Source organism: Papio anubis, chromosome 20 (genome assembly GCF_008728515.1).
Source record: "Papio anubis isolate 15944 chromosome 20, Panubis1.0, whole genome shotgun sequence".
NCBI lineage: Eukaryota > Metazoa > Chordata > Mammalia > Primates > Cercopithecidae > Papio > Papio anubis.
Window position 1 is genome coordinate 6,158,383 of NC_044995.1, and position 12,410 is coordinate 6,170,792.

At 45.2% G+C, this 12,410-nt stretch overlaps 1 pseudogene; it reads right to left on the bottom strand.

Annotated features, from left to right (window-relative positions):
* Positions 1 to 1,610: 1,610 nt before the first annotated feature.
* LOC101018796 lies at positions 1,611 to 9,406 on the bottom strand (annotated as a pseudogene).
* Between the last annotated feature and the right edge of the window lie 3,004 nt (positions 9,407 to 12,410).

Below are 12,410 nucleotides of genomic sequence, written 5' to 3' on the forward strand. Positions count from 1 at the left end.
TATTTTTGGTAGAGACGAGGTTTCACCATGTTGGCCAGCCTGGTCTCAGACTCCTGACCGCAAGTGGTCCACCCACCTCAGCCTCCCAAAGTGTGAGGATTACAAGCGTGAACCACCACGCCCGGCCTAAGCCCTAGTTCTTCATTGCCACAATTAGAGGACGTACAGGAAGTGTTGAGATCATGGGTGTGGAGTCCAACTGACATGCTTGACTGGTGTCACATACTGGCTCTGCCCCTGAAAAGCTGAGTCACCTTGGGTAATTTGCTTAGCCTCTCTGAGCTTCAGTTTCACTCGGGAGCTGAGCAAGAACACTTGTCTCAGAGTTGCTATGACATTCAAACGTGGTGTATGTAAAGGGCTCAGCATGGAGCTTGTTCTCATTGAGCCCCATGGCATGTGGGCATCTGTGCTATTTTTTTTTTTTTTTTTTTTGTAGAAAAAAGTTTATTTGCTGGTTTTTGTTTGAACCTTGAAATACAATTCCTCACTGATGATGCTAGTATAAAATGGTGGTTATGAATCCATGCTAGCCCAACAAAAACTAATTTAACATTATTGGTAAAAATGAGTCATTTTTGAATCTCTATTAAAATTTGAACTAACACATAAGCAAATCTATGCTAAAACTGGAACTGCTGGTCTGGGTGCGGTGGCTCACGCCTGTAATCCCAGCACTTTGGGAGTCCGAGGCGGGTGGATCACGAGGTCAGGAGTTTGAGACCAGCCTCACCAACATGTTGAAACCCTGTCTCTACTAAAAATACAAAAACTAACCAGGCATGGTGGTGCACGCGCCTGTAATCCCAGCTACTGGGGAGGCTGAGGCAGGATAATCACTTGAACCCAGGAGGCGGAGGTTGCAGTGAGTCAAGATCGTGCCTTTGCACTCCAGCCTGGGCAACAGAGCAAGACTCTGTCTCAAAACAAAACAAAACGAAAAACTGGAACTGCCTTCTCACACTACATATAATTTACTTTCCAGCTTCAACCATCTGATGTTGAAATCTAAAGCACCCTCTTGAGTTAAATGTCCCTGACAAACCATGTAGATGGACAAACCAGATTGGTGGTCTTTATCTGCTGGTGATAGAAAAAGGCTGCAGAGGCCGGGCACAGTGGCTCACGCCTGTAATCCCAGCACTTTGGGAGGCCGAGGCAGGTGGATCACGAGGTCAGGAGATCGAGATCATCCTGGCTAACACGGTGAAACCCCGTCTCTACGAAAAATGTAAAAAAATTAGCCAGGCGTGGTGGTGGGCGCCTGTAGTCCCAGCTACTTGGGAGGCTGAGGCAGGAAAATGGCGTGAACCCGGGAGGCGGAGCTTGCAGTGAGCTGAGATTGCGCCACTGCACTCCAGCCTGGGTGACAGAGCAAGACTCTGTCTCAAAAAAAAAAAAAAAAAAAAAAAAAAAGAAAGAAAAAGGCTGCAGTTTAGTACTTAAACCTGCAGTTAGTTGTCAACTTTCTATCCAGGTAGAGTAACTAAGGAGAGCTGTGAAATATCAAAAGAAAACTAGAGGCTAGGACAAAGAGGCAATGTCAGCCAAGCCAGTGCAAGCTGGTATGCACCCCTGTATTTCAGCCAAGGGCAGGCAATCCAGAATTACAGATTTCTCCTTAACTTGACAAAACAGTGTATTTTACCTCTGAAAATCTTGTCAAGGGTTGCATTTCATTGTACCTGGTAAAACACAAAGTCCACTCTCATGAAAATATTATATTTTTCAGAAGAAATATTATATGTAATACATTGAAAATCACGGATTGCTTTTTCTTCATCTTTTTTTTTCCGTGAATGTGTAGGTGTTTGAGTCTCTTGTGTTTCTTATTTTACATAGGATATGGGCTGTTTGAAAACGATTTCATTATCTTCATCATCGTCATTCATTTCAGCCACTTCAGATTTTTGTCTCTCCAGAAATATTGGTGTACAAACTGGTGTGAGGCCCTGGATATCCACAGTCTTCTCAGGAGTGTCAAGAGTAACTAAAACCTTTTTCTTCTTCTTATATAAACCTTGGCCTTTTGTAGATGTCTGACAATTAGTTTTTGAAATACTTTCTGTTTTCTGGAAAATCAAAGAAGGAAAATCATAATTCCTTTTTTAGCTAATTCCTTTTTTTTTGAGATTGAATCTTGCTCTGTCACCCAGGCTGGAGTGCAGTAGCCCAATCTTGGCTCACTGCAACCTCTGCCTCCAGGTTCAAGCAACTATCCTACCTCAGTCTTCCAAGTAGCTGGGATTACAGGTGCCTGCCACCATGCCTGGCTAATTTTTGTATTTTTAGTAGAGACAATGTTTCACCATGTTGGCCATGCTGGTCTCGAACTCCTGACTGTTGGGGTGATCAAACCCAACACCAGGCTGTGGGGGCTATGAAGTCCAGTGGAGTCAAAGGAATGAGAAAAGATAAGTTAAGAGTGCATAAGGTGGGTCCAGGGGGCCAACGCTAGTGTGGAGGCTGCGAAGGCCCGAGCTCTGGAAGCCTGCACTATTTATTGGTGATCAAACAAAGAAGCAGGTGGTGAGGATGTAGGGGTTGAAAGAAAGCAGTGCATCAAGCACGTGACTTACAGCCGTGATGATTTAGCATTGTCTTTGAAGCATATGGAACATGTTCTGCTACTTAAGATAATGGGAAACATGTTCTTCTAGCTTAAGATACAATCGATCTATGAGCCTGGGAATGCTAGAAGCAAGGAGCCAGCAAGTCTAGACAAATTCCAGAGGCCAGCAGGGGTTTCATGCCCTGAGCCCTGGATTCCATCCAAGCCATGAGGGGTTTTATGCCCTGGGCTTAGATTATGGTGCAGCAGGGTAGCCTTCCACCCTTTAGCACAGAGCTTGGTGTTCCAAAGGCCACGAGTGGTTTTAGACCCTGGACTGTGGACATGTTCCAAGACTCTTTTTATATTATGTCAGACTAGCAAACCCTGCCTCAACTTTTTTCCCAACACTCAGCTTTTCCCCAACATGCCCGCCTTTTCTTTTTTGTAAAACCGCCACAGCTATCATTGCTTGTTCTTGATGGCGGCTTTCTCTCCAGAGGTGGCTTCTGCATTTGCAGAGTAAAGGAGACAGCACAAGCACCTAATTATTAGAACAGAATTTGCAAATGTAGAGCTTTCAATGGCCGTAATCCATTTGAGAGGAATGATTGCAGACAACCCATCCGCTGTCTTGTTCAAAATATCAGTTCCAAGGAGCAGGGCTAAGTGAGCCTGAGAGGCTTCAAAAACCTGCTCTTTTAGTTTTATGATATTGAGGGTAAGATTTTCCTCTCTACCCTCTAGATGGCGTTTAACTTTTTCCCATGGATGTTCTGTCTCATTGTAACTATGAGGAGTAATACAAAAGTCAGATGTATTCCAGTCACATTGCATTTGAATTCTACTTTCTAAACTCATAATATGATCTCCCATCCAAATCACTGTCTGACGGAGATTATTAGTTTGGTTAACTATTTTTTTATCTATTTGAGCTTGGGAGTTCCATAATTTTGTGGAATTCTTTTGCCACTTACTGACAAATTCAGCAGTTTGCACAGATGAATGTAAAGCCACACTAGCTACTGCGGTGGTAGTAGTAACAGCAATGAGGCCAGTTATAGCAAATATAAGAGCAACTATAAATCTTTGGAATAAGAGTTTTTTAAGGATCTTAGTTACAATATGAATGGAGGATGATGCCTCCCATGTTCTATTTAGAGATATAGGGATCCAAACTCCTTCTCTGGCTTTAATTATCAGGATAGTCTGATTTTTATTAAAAGTTGGTAACATTTCCTATTGCTAGCATAAAAGGTGGCTGAACACAACTTTGAATCCAAAGGGTCCTGTTGGAAAGAAAAGAGAGAGCATATTTATTTTTACCTCCCTCCCCTCTATACCTTTTATATTTACCCTCCCAACTTTTGATTGAACTTTGAGCCATAACTAATTTCCATAATTCAGAATGTTCCTGTCCTATGGCAGGAGATATCATTTTTGGGCTACGGGCAACAATGCCAGCAGGACTCCACATGATAGGGGCATTAGCTTCCGTGCGAACATACTTTGAATGATTCCTTTGCCAGCAATTCCACTGGTTTACTACATTTGTTCTACAGGAAGGCTTTCCGGTGCAATTTTCCTTAAAGATCCCGTTAGGGGACTAATCAATGATGATTCCACAGGAGTTACTTTGTAGCACCTCAGTCTTACTATACAATCTTCCCAAGTTCGAGCATCCACACCTTCAAATGTAACTTTGTTTTGCTCCCATTCGAGCTTATTGGGATGGAACTTCAGAGTTTTAGGACTGGAATAATTGTATTTTAAACTATGCCCCCAAATCATATGCAAAGCAGCCTGTGATTTATTTTTTCCGGGGACTACTGCCAACCAGGCTTGTGTGTCAATCTGTAAGCATCCAACAACAGGTCCCAGGCATATGGGGGATATTTATATCTTATAAATATATTCATTTTTTTCATCCCTTCCTCATTAGGATGCATTGGCCCGTATTCAAAATGGAGTCACTCTGGTTTGAATGCTTCTTACATATTTCCCCTTTCCCATTTACAGGAGGATCCTTAATCCTAAGGGTTGCAGAAGGATGAAGGTCCGTCTTCCGCAACTTCTTCATGCTGAATAGGGGCGACGATATTCCTGCCTAACTATTAAGGTGTCTTGTATTCAGGTAGAGAGGAGCTCAGTCAGAAAGCATTGGTCCGTTAAGCATCTGTTGTACCTCTGAATCCCAGCAAAAGGTAAAACCCTGGTGCTCCAGCAGTTTCTCAGCTTCCTGTGTGGTTTTCTTGATCTGTCCCCGTGTTATGGGGGTTGATGTCAGCCTGACTCCGGTTGGTCCTCGTTCCATCTTCACATTCAGATTTAAACTGGCTCATGGCTCATACTGGGGGAACCAGGTCCTTGGCTGGGATCCATTGGTCCCTCCAGTCTCCCATTCCATGGTTGTACACATCTTGAGGGCATCCACACATTTGTTTGTCTCCTGCATAAAACACAAGCATACCCTCAAACCCACGTTAGTAAATCTAGCGAAACAGACGCAAAAACTTTTGTGGCTATAGCTGGGAGGCATGCCATTGCTGAAGCATTTGTTCTACAAGCTGTAACTCAGCTTCTGCCTCTTTGGTTAATTACCATGGGGTAAAACTTTCCACTGATAATGAGAAACAGGCCCCTTCTAACGGAAGGCATAGAAAAATCAAATCGAGGCTTATCCTTCTTGTGCAACAGTAGAGCAAGAAGGCAATCCTCAAGCCTTCAATTTGCACTGTACAAGTGGGTCCACTAGATGCTGTGGCTCTTGATAGGTCTTCGGCTGTTTGATGGGCACCACACTGGTACCTGATTGTCACCTGGAGAGACACAAGCAAATCCTCTTCCCCATATAATTATCTTTCCTTTTCCCCAGCCCTTTGTATGTGCATCCCTCCACCATATATCTTGCCCAGCCTTTTTATTTTCCTTTTCTACATCCCTTTTTTGTGTATTCAGATTGCCCATAATTAAAGCCAGAGCCTGAGAAATGGGGCCTTCCTACTTTCAATCCAGCCATAGCGTGAGCTGAAAGAGTAGCCCTATGCAAGTTACCTCCAGTACCGTCGCAAGCCCCAATATAGTCAGCCAAATGAGCCTTCCGTCTCATAGGTCTGAGAGCAGTTTGACATTCTGCATCAGCATTATCATATGCAGGAAGCTGTGTTACAACATCCTGAGGTGTTTTATCAGCTATGGCTTTATACACAGCCTCTTGGAGCCGAGCAATAAAAACAATATATGGTTCTTTAGGTCCTTGTTGGACAGATCTGAAAGAAGGATGTTTTTCCCCTGTAAAATTTATCCTTTCCCATGCCTGTAAGTGCACAGATCGCAGTTGAACAATGGCAACATCCTCCATTACTGCTTGATTTTCTTTTCTTTTCTTTTCTTTTTTTTGAGACGGAGGTCTCACTCTGTCACTTCAGGCTGGGAGTGCAGTGGGCTGGATCTCAGCTCACAGCAAGCTCCACTTCTCCTGGTTTACGCATTCTCCTGGCTCCTCTAGCCTCCTGAGTAGCTGACTACAGGCCTCCCCGCACTGGCCTGGCTAGTTTTGTATTTTTAGTAGAGACGGGTTTCTTTCACTCAGGCTAGCCAGGCTGGTCTCTGGATCCTGGACTCCTCCTGATCCGCCTCTGCCTCTGCCTCCTGGGTAAAGTGCTGGGATTACATGGCTTGTTTTACTGTGCCCGGGCCATTTCTAATCTACCCCAATTAGGGGCTAACTCCCATTAACTGATTAACTGTTCTTTTTTAGATAGAGTCTTGCTCTGTCACTTCTGTGGGCTGGTGCAGTGCATGGATCTCAGCTCACTGCAAGCCCGCCTCCCGGTTCACCATTCTCTCGGGCCTCAGCCTCCCAGTAGCTGGGACTACAGGCTACCGCCCACCTCAGCCTTCCCTCCGGCTAGTTTTTTTGTATTTTTTAGTAGAGACGGGGTTTCACCTGTTAGCCAGGATGGTCTCATCTCCTGATCTCGTGATCCTCACTTCCTGCCTCGGGCCTCCCAAAGTGCTGGGATTACAGGCTTGAGCCACCGCGCCCGGCCTCATTAACTGTTCAAAGGAAACAGGCACAGGTGGCTGCATTTGTGTGTTTTCCCTTGCCTGAGTTTGAGCTTCATCAGCCCACCAGGTTTTAAACTGTAAATACTGAGACAGAGTGAGAACAGATTGTGTTGAAGTATCCCAATTATATGGTATTAACCTATTATCAAGAGCCACATTTTGTAACAAAGTTTGCACAAAAGGAGAGTTCGGCCCATATTGACTAATGGCTTACTTAAATTCCTTCAGTAACTTAAAAGGAAAAGTGACCCAATTAGTTATATTGTCCTCCTTGCTGTATTATAGTAACTGGAAATTGCCATGCTTCAAGGTCTCCCTCAGCTCTAGCTTTTTTTCTTTTCTTTTTTTTGACAGAGTCTCACTCTGTCACCCAGGCTGGAGTGCAGTGACGCAATCCTGGCTCACTGCAACCTCCTCCTCCCAGGTTCAAGCAATTCTCCTGCCTCAGCCTCCCAAGTAGCTGGACTACAGGCGCACACCACCATGCCCGGCTAATTTTTTTGTATTTTTAGTAGAGACAGGGTTTCACCATGTTAGCCAGGATGGTCTTGATCTCCTGAGCTCGTGGTCTGCCTGCCTTGGCTTCCCAAAGTGCTGTGATTACAGGCGTGAGCCACTGCACCCTGCTTGCTCTAGCTTTTTGAATAGAATTTTGTATAGCACCAGCAATTGCTCCAGGTTTTAACGTTGCAAGTACAGGAGCAGTAAGTTTTACAGCTAATTCACTTTCTCACCCATTAAGGGGAAAGGGAGGAGGTGGCCATTCACTTAATTCAGCAGGTGGAGCCAACAGGCTAGTAAAATATACCTTTTTCAGTTTCTCCTTCTTTAACCTCTTCTCGTTTTTGCTCCTTGCATTCAGAATCTGAAGTTAGTTTTTTACACTCGTTCTCCTCTTCCTCATCTGAATCTGCCTCATCATCTGTTTGAAATGGCTCAAGAACTGCCTTTATTAGTGCCTACATTGACCAAACGGAAACTGGAATTTTTGCTCCCTCTTTATACGCCTTTTTAAAATCTCTGCGAATTCTCTCCCATTCATCCAACTCCATAGTCCCTTGTTCTGGAAACCATGGGCAAAACTACTTTACTGTACTAAAGAGTGATAACAAATTTTTGAGTACTAACTTTCACTGCCCCTCTTCGTAGTAAATGCTTTAAGAAATTCAAATAAGTAGAATACTTGCTTTCACTTTGTCTGATTGTTACCCTGGTTCTTCCGCGTGCTCAGCTTTCCCACCGAGCTTCTTTCAGTCGTCCTCGGTGTCCTCTGATAATACCTCCTCCACTTTCACATGCTCTAGCGTTCCTTCACTGGGGTTTTCGTTGCCCCACGTTGGGTGCCAGGAATGTTGGGGTGATCAGACCCAGCGCCAGGCCATGGGGGCTACAAAGTCCAGCAGAGTCAAAGGAATGAGAAAAGACAAGTTAAGAGTGCATAAGGTGGGTCCAGGGGGCCAATGCTAGTGTGGAGGCTGCGAAGGCCCCGAGCTCTGGAAGCCAGCACTGTTTATTGATGATCAAACAAAGCAGCATGTGGTGAGGATGTGGGGGTTGAAAGAAAGTGGTGCATCAAGCACATGATTTACAGCTGTGATGGTTTAACATTTTCTTTGAAGCATATGGAACATGTTCTGCTACTTAAGATAATGGGAAACATGTTCTAGTTTAAGATACAATTGATCTATGAGCCTAGTAATGCTAGAAACAAGGAGCCAGCAAGTCTAGACACATTCCAGAGGCCACGAGGGGTTTTATGCCCTGAGCCCTGGATTCCATCCAAGCCACAAGGGGTTTTATGCCCTGGGCTTAGATTATGGTGCAGCAGGGCAGCCTTCCACCCTTTAGCACAGAGCTTGGTGTTCCAAAGGTCATGAGGGGTTTTAGACCCTGGATCCCGGACATGTTCCAAGACTCTTTTACATTATGTCAGACATGCAAGCCCTGCCTCAGCTTTTTTCCCAACACTCAGCTTTTCCCCAACACCTGACCTCAGGTGATCCACCTGCCTCAGCCTCCCAAAGTGCTGGGATTACAGGCGTGAGCCACCGTGCCCAGCCAGCTAATTTCTTCCGGAGTAATTTTTCTTTCTTTTTAAATCACTCCTCCATCTGTAGCTTTTGTGTTAGTGTCCGATTCTGATTATACCATTTCACTGATGGATTTGATGGCTGCTTAAATGGAATATTCCAGTCTTTAAAGAGTTCTTTATGTACTTTTTCAGGTGACGTAAAATGACACTCCACGAGTCTTTCACCAAACAGATAGTTGTTCATTGTTTCAGCAACTATCTTGGCAGCATCCTCAGACTCAAACTCCACAAATGCACATAGCCTTTGTTATTTCCAGTATTTTAAACTCTGGACAGTCTGAACCGTGTCAGTGCCAAACTGGGAGAAATATGAAAAGGTCTGGGTTTCGTTAAGTAGGTTAGGTAGGTGGCACATGTAGACTACTGCAGGAGTAAGTTGTTCTTGTTTTTCTTTTGCTGGGTTATGCACTTGCAAACCTGCACCACCTCCTTTTGAAACTGGGCATCTTCCTATGGGTTAAGCAACGAGATCCCAGCCGGACCAGACAAAGCTGCCATGCCAAAAGCAGCTGACATTAACTCCACGCAGTGCTCCCAGAAATGTCAGGCTCCCAGCTCCCCTGAGGCAGAAAATGGGCATCTATGCTTTTAACATACATATGTGTACACAGTCCAAGTGATGAAATATCAGGATCAGTGGCAGCTGGGAGGGTGGAGGAGGCAGCACCACCTGATATTTGGGAGGGAGAATGGCTAGGAGTTGCCAATACGTAGAGTGAGGGACAAGTCAGGGTTGTCTCTAAGATTTTGAGTTTGGGCAGTGGTAGCATGGTAAGCTAAGATCAAGGATACAAGGGGAAGAAGGACTTTCAGGCTGGGAGCATTTAGGAGAGCATGGGAGGATAATGCATGTGTTTTGGACATGTTGAGGTGCTTGCAGGGTGTCCGCATACAGATGTCTGGGAACAATAGATGTAGGCTGGGTGTGGTGGCTCACTCCTGTCATCCTAGTCTCCTGGATAGCTGAGGCAGGAGGCCTGCTTGAGGCCAGGAATTTGGGATCAGCATAGGCAACAAAGCAAGACCCCATATCTACCAAAAAAATTTAAAGTCGGGCACGGTGGCTCATGCCTGTAGTCCCACCACTTTGGGAGGCTGAGGTGGATGGATCACAAGGTCAGGAGTTAGAGACCACCCTGGCCAACATGGTGAAACCCTGTCTCTGCTAAGAAAAAATACAAAAATTAGGCGTGGTGGTGCATGCCTGTAATCCCAGCTACTTGGGAGGCTGAGGCAGGAGAATCTCTTGAACCTGGGAGGCGGAGGTTGCAGTGAGCTGAGATTATGCCAGTACACTCCTGCCTGGAAAACAGAGTGAGATTCCATCTTAAAAAAAAAGAAAAGAAAAAATCAAGACGAAATAAAATGTGGTGCTCTCTAGAGCTGGAGGCTGTTGATAAAGGTGGGGGAATTACCACTTGGGAGAGTTCATCTCTGCCTGTTCCAAAATCCATTGTGAGCATTGCCAGTGCTTTCATGAAGAGGTCTCATGAGAGTGGGGCAGGAGTGGTGCCATCTTCATGTTACAGGCTGTACGTAGTTCGTTTGTGTGGCTATAACAGAATACCACAAACTGGGTAATATTTAAATAATAAAAAGTATTTCGGCCCGGTAGCGGTGGCTCAAGCCTGTAATCCCAGCACTTTGGGAGGCCGAGGCAGGATCGAGGTCAGAGTCCGAGACCATCCTGGCTAACCGGTGAAACCCTGTCTCTACTAAAAAATACAAAAACTAGCGAGGCTGAGGTGGTGAGCCTGTAGTCCCAGCCTTCGGGAGGCTGAGGCAGGAGAATGCGTAAACCGGGGAGGCAGAGCTTGCAGTGAGCTGAGATCAGGCCACTGCACTCCAGCCTAGGCTGACAGAGGCGGGACTCCGTCTCAAAAAAAAAAAAAAAAAAAAAAAAAGTATTTCTCATGGTTCTGGAGGCTGAAGTCCAAGATCAAGGCACCAGCAGGTTCAGTATCTGGTGAAGGCCTGATCTCTGCTTCCAAGGTGTGCCTCTGTTATGGAAGGTGGGAGGGCAATAAAGGGCCAACACTGCGTGAAGCCTCTTTTATAGTCTTTAATCCCATTCATGAGGGAGGAGTCCTCATGACAAAATCACCTCCTAAAGGCCCTGTCTCTTCATATTATTGCATTGGGGATTAAGTTGCGACATGAATTTTGGAGGGACACAAGCATTCAAACCATGGCAGAAACTCTTTGCAAGCCATTTTGCTGCTAAAATTTGAGGGTGGGGGTATGACTTGTTTAATAAAGATGACATTTTCTGTATAAATGACACCAAAGTCCTCCTCATTAGCAGGTGTTGAATAGGACATTTTGTTTCCTTCCTTCCTTCCTTTCCTTTTCTTTCTTTCTTTCTTTCTTTCTTTCTTTCTTTCTTTCTTTCTTTCTTTCTTTCTTTCTTTCTTTTTTTTTTTCTTTCTTTCTTTCTTTCTTTTTTTTCTTTCTTTTCTTTTCTTTTTTCTTTTTCTTTTTTTTTTTGAGATGGAGTCTCACTCTGTTGTCCAGGTGGTGTGATCTTGGCTCACTGCAACACCCACCTCCCAGGTTCAAGCAATTCTCCTGCCTCAGCCTCCCAAGTAGCTGGGATTATAGGCACCTGTCACCACACCCAGCTAATTTTTGTAATTTTAATACAGGGGGGGGTTTGCCATGTAGCCAGGCTGGTCTCAAACTCCTGACCTCAAGCGATCCACCCACCTTGGCCTCCCAAAGTCCTGGGATTACAGGTGTGAGCCACTGTGCCCTGCCCTGAATAGGACTTTTTCTGTTGCCTCTTAAATGGTTTAAAGAGGGCAGCCAATAATGCAGTCAGAAAGCTTCTCTCTGCCTAGTTTCCCCAAAAAAACAAAGCTGCCAGCTGGCTGTTGGACAGGTGAGAAGTCTTTGGTGAGATGCTTCATCATCCTGTCTTTCCCCGAACTCTTCACGTCTACCAGGGCTCTGGGTAGGAGGGGATGCTCCAATAAAGTGTCTAGGAAAGACTTGGGTTTCCTGATAGAATGGGAGGAATCAACATGCTATCTCCCCATTGGGTGTCTGTGTGGGCAGCCAACTTCTTGCTGTGCCCTGCATCTCCCTGTGCAGGGAAGAGGAGCATTAGAGAGGAAAAGCTGGAGGCAATGAGGGGCTTAGGGCAGTGTAGCCTGTACTCCCCAGTCCAGCATGGTTAGGATGTGTGAGTTTCTGAGTCCTTTCTAGCTAGTATAACAAAAATACTATAGGCTGGGTGGGTTGTAAACAATGAAAATTTTTTTCTCATAGTTCTAGAGGCTGGGAAGTCCAAGATCAAGGTGTCAGCAGACTCAGTGTCTGATGGGGACTCACTTCCTGGTTTACAGATAGTGCCTTCTGGTTGTGTCCTCACGTGGTAGGAGGGACAGTTCTCTGGGGTGTTTTATTAAGGGCACTAATCCCATTCATGGGGGCTCCACCCTCATGACCTAATCACCTTCCAAAAGTCTTGACTTCAAATATCATTACATTGGGGGTTAGGACTTCAACCTAGATTTTGGAAGGACACATACATTTTGTCTATAGCAGAGGGTGGATGGACACGAGGGAGGGTAGCTGGGCTTCCGCAATCTAGGTGATATGTCACCCAAGAAAGCAGTAACAGGCTGCACGGGTGTCTGCCAATGGTGGAATTGGAGAAGGTATGGGAGAAGCAGGGTACCCAACTCTCATATC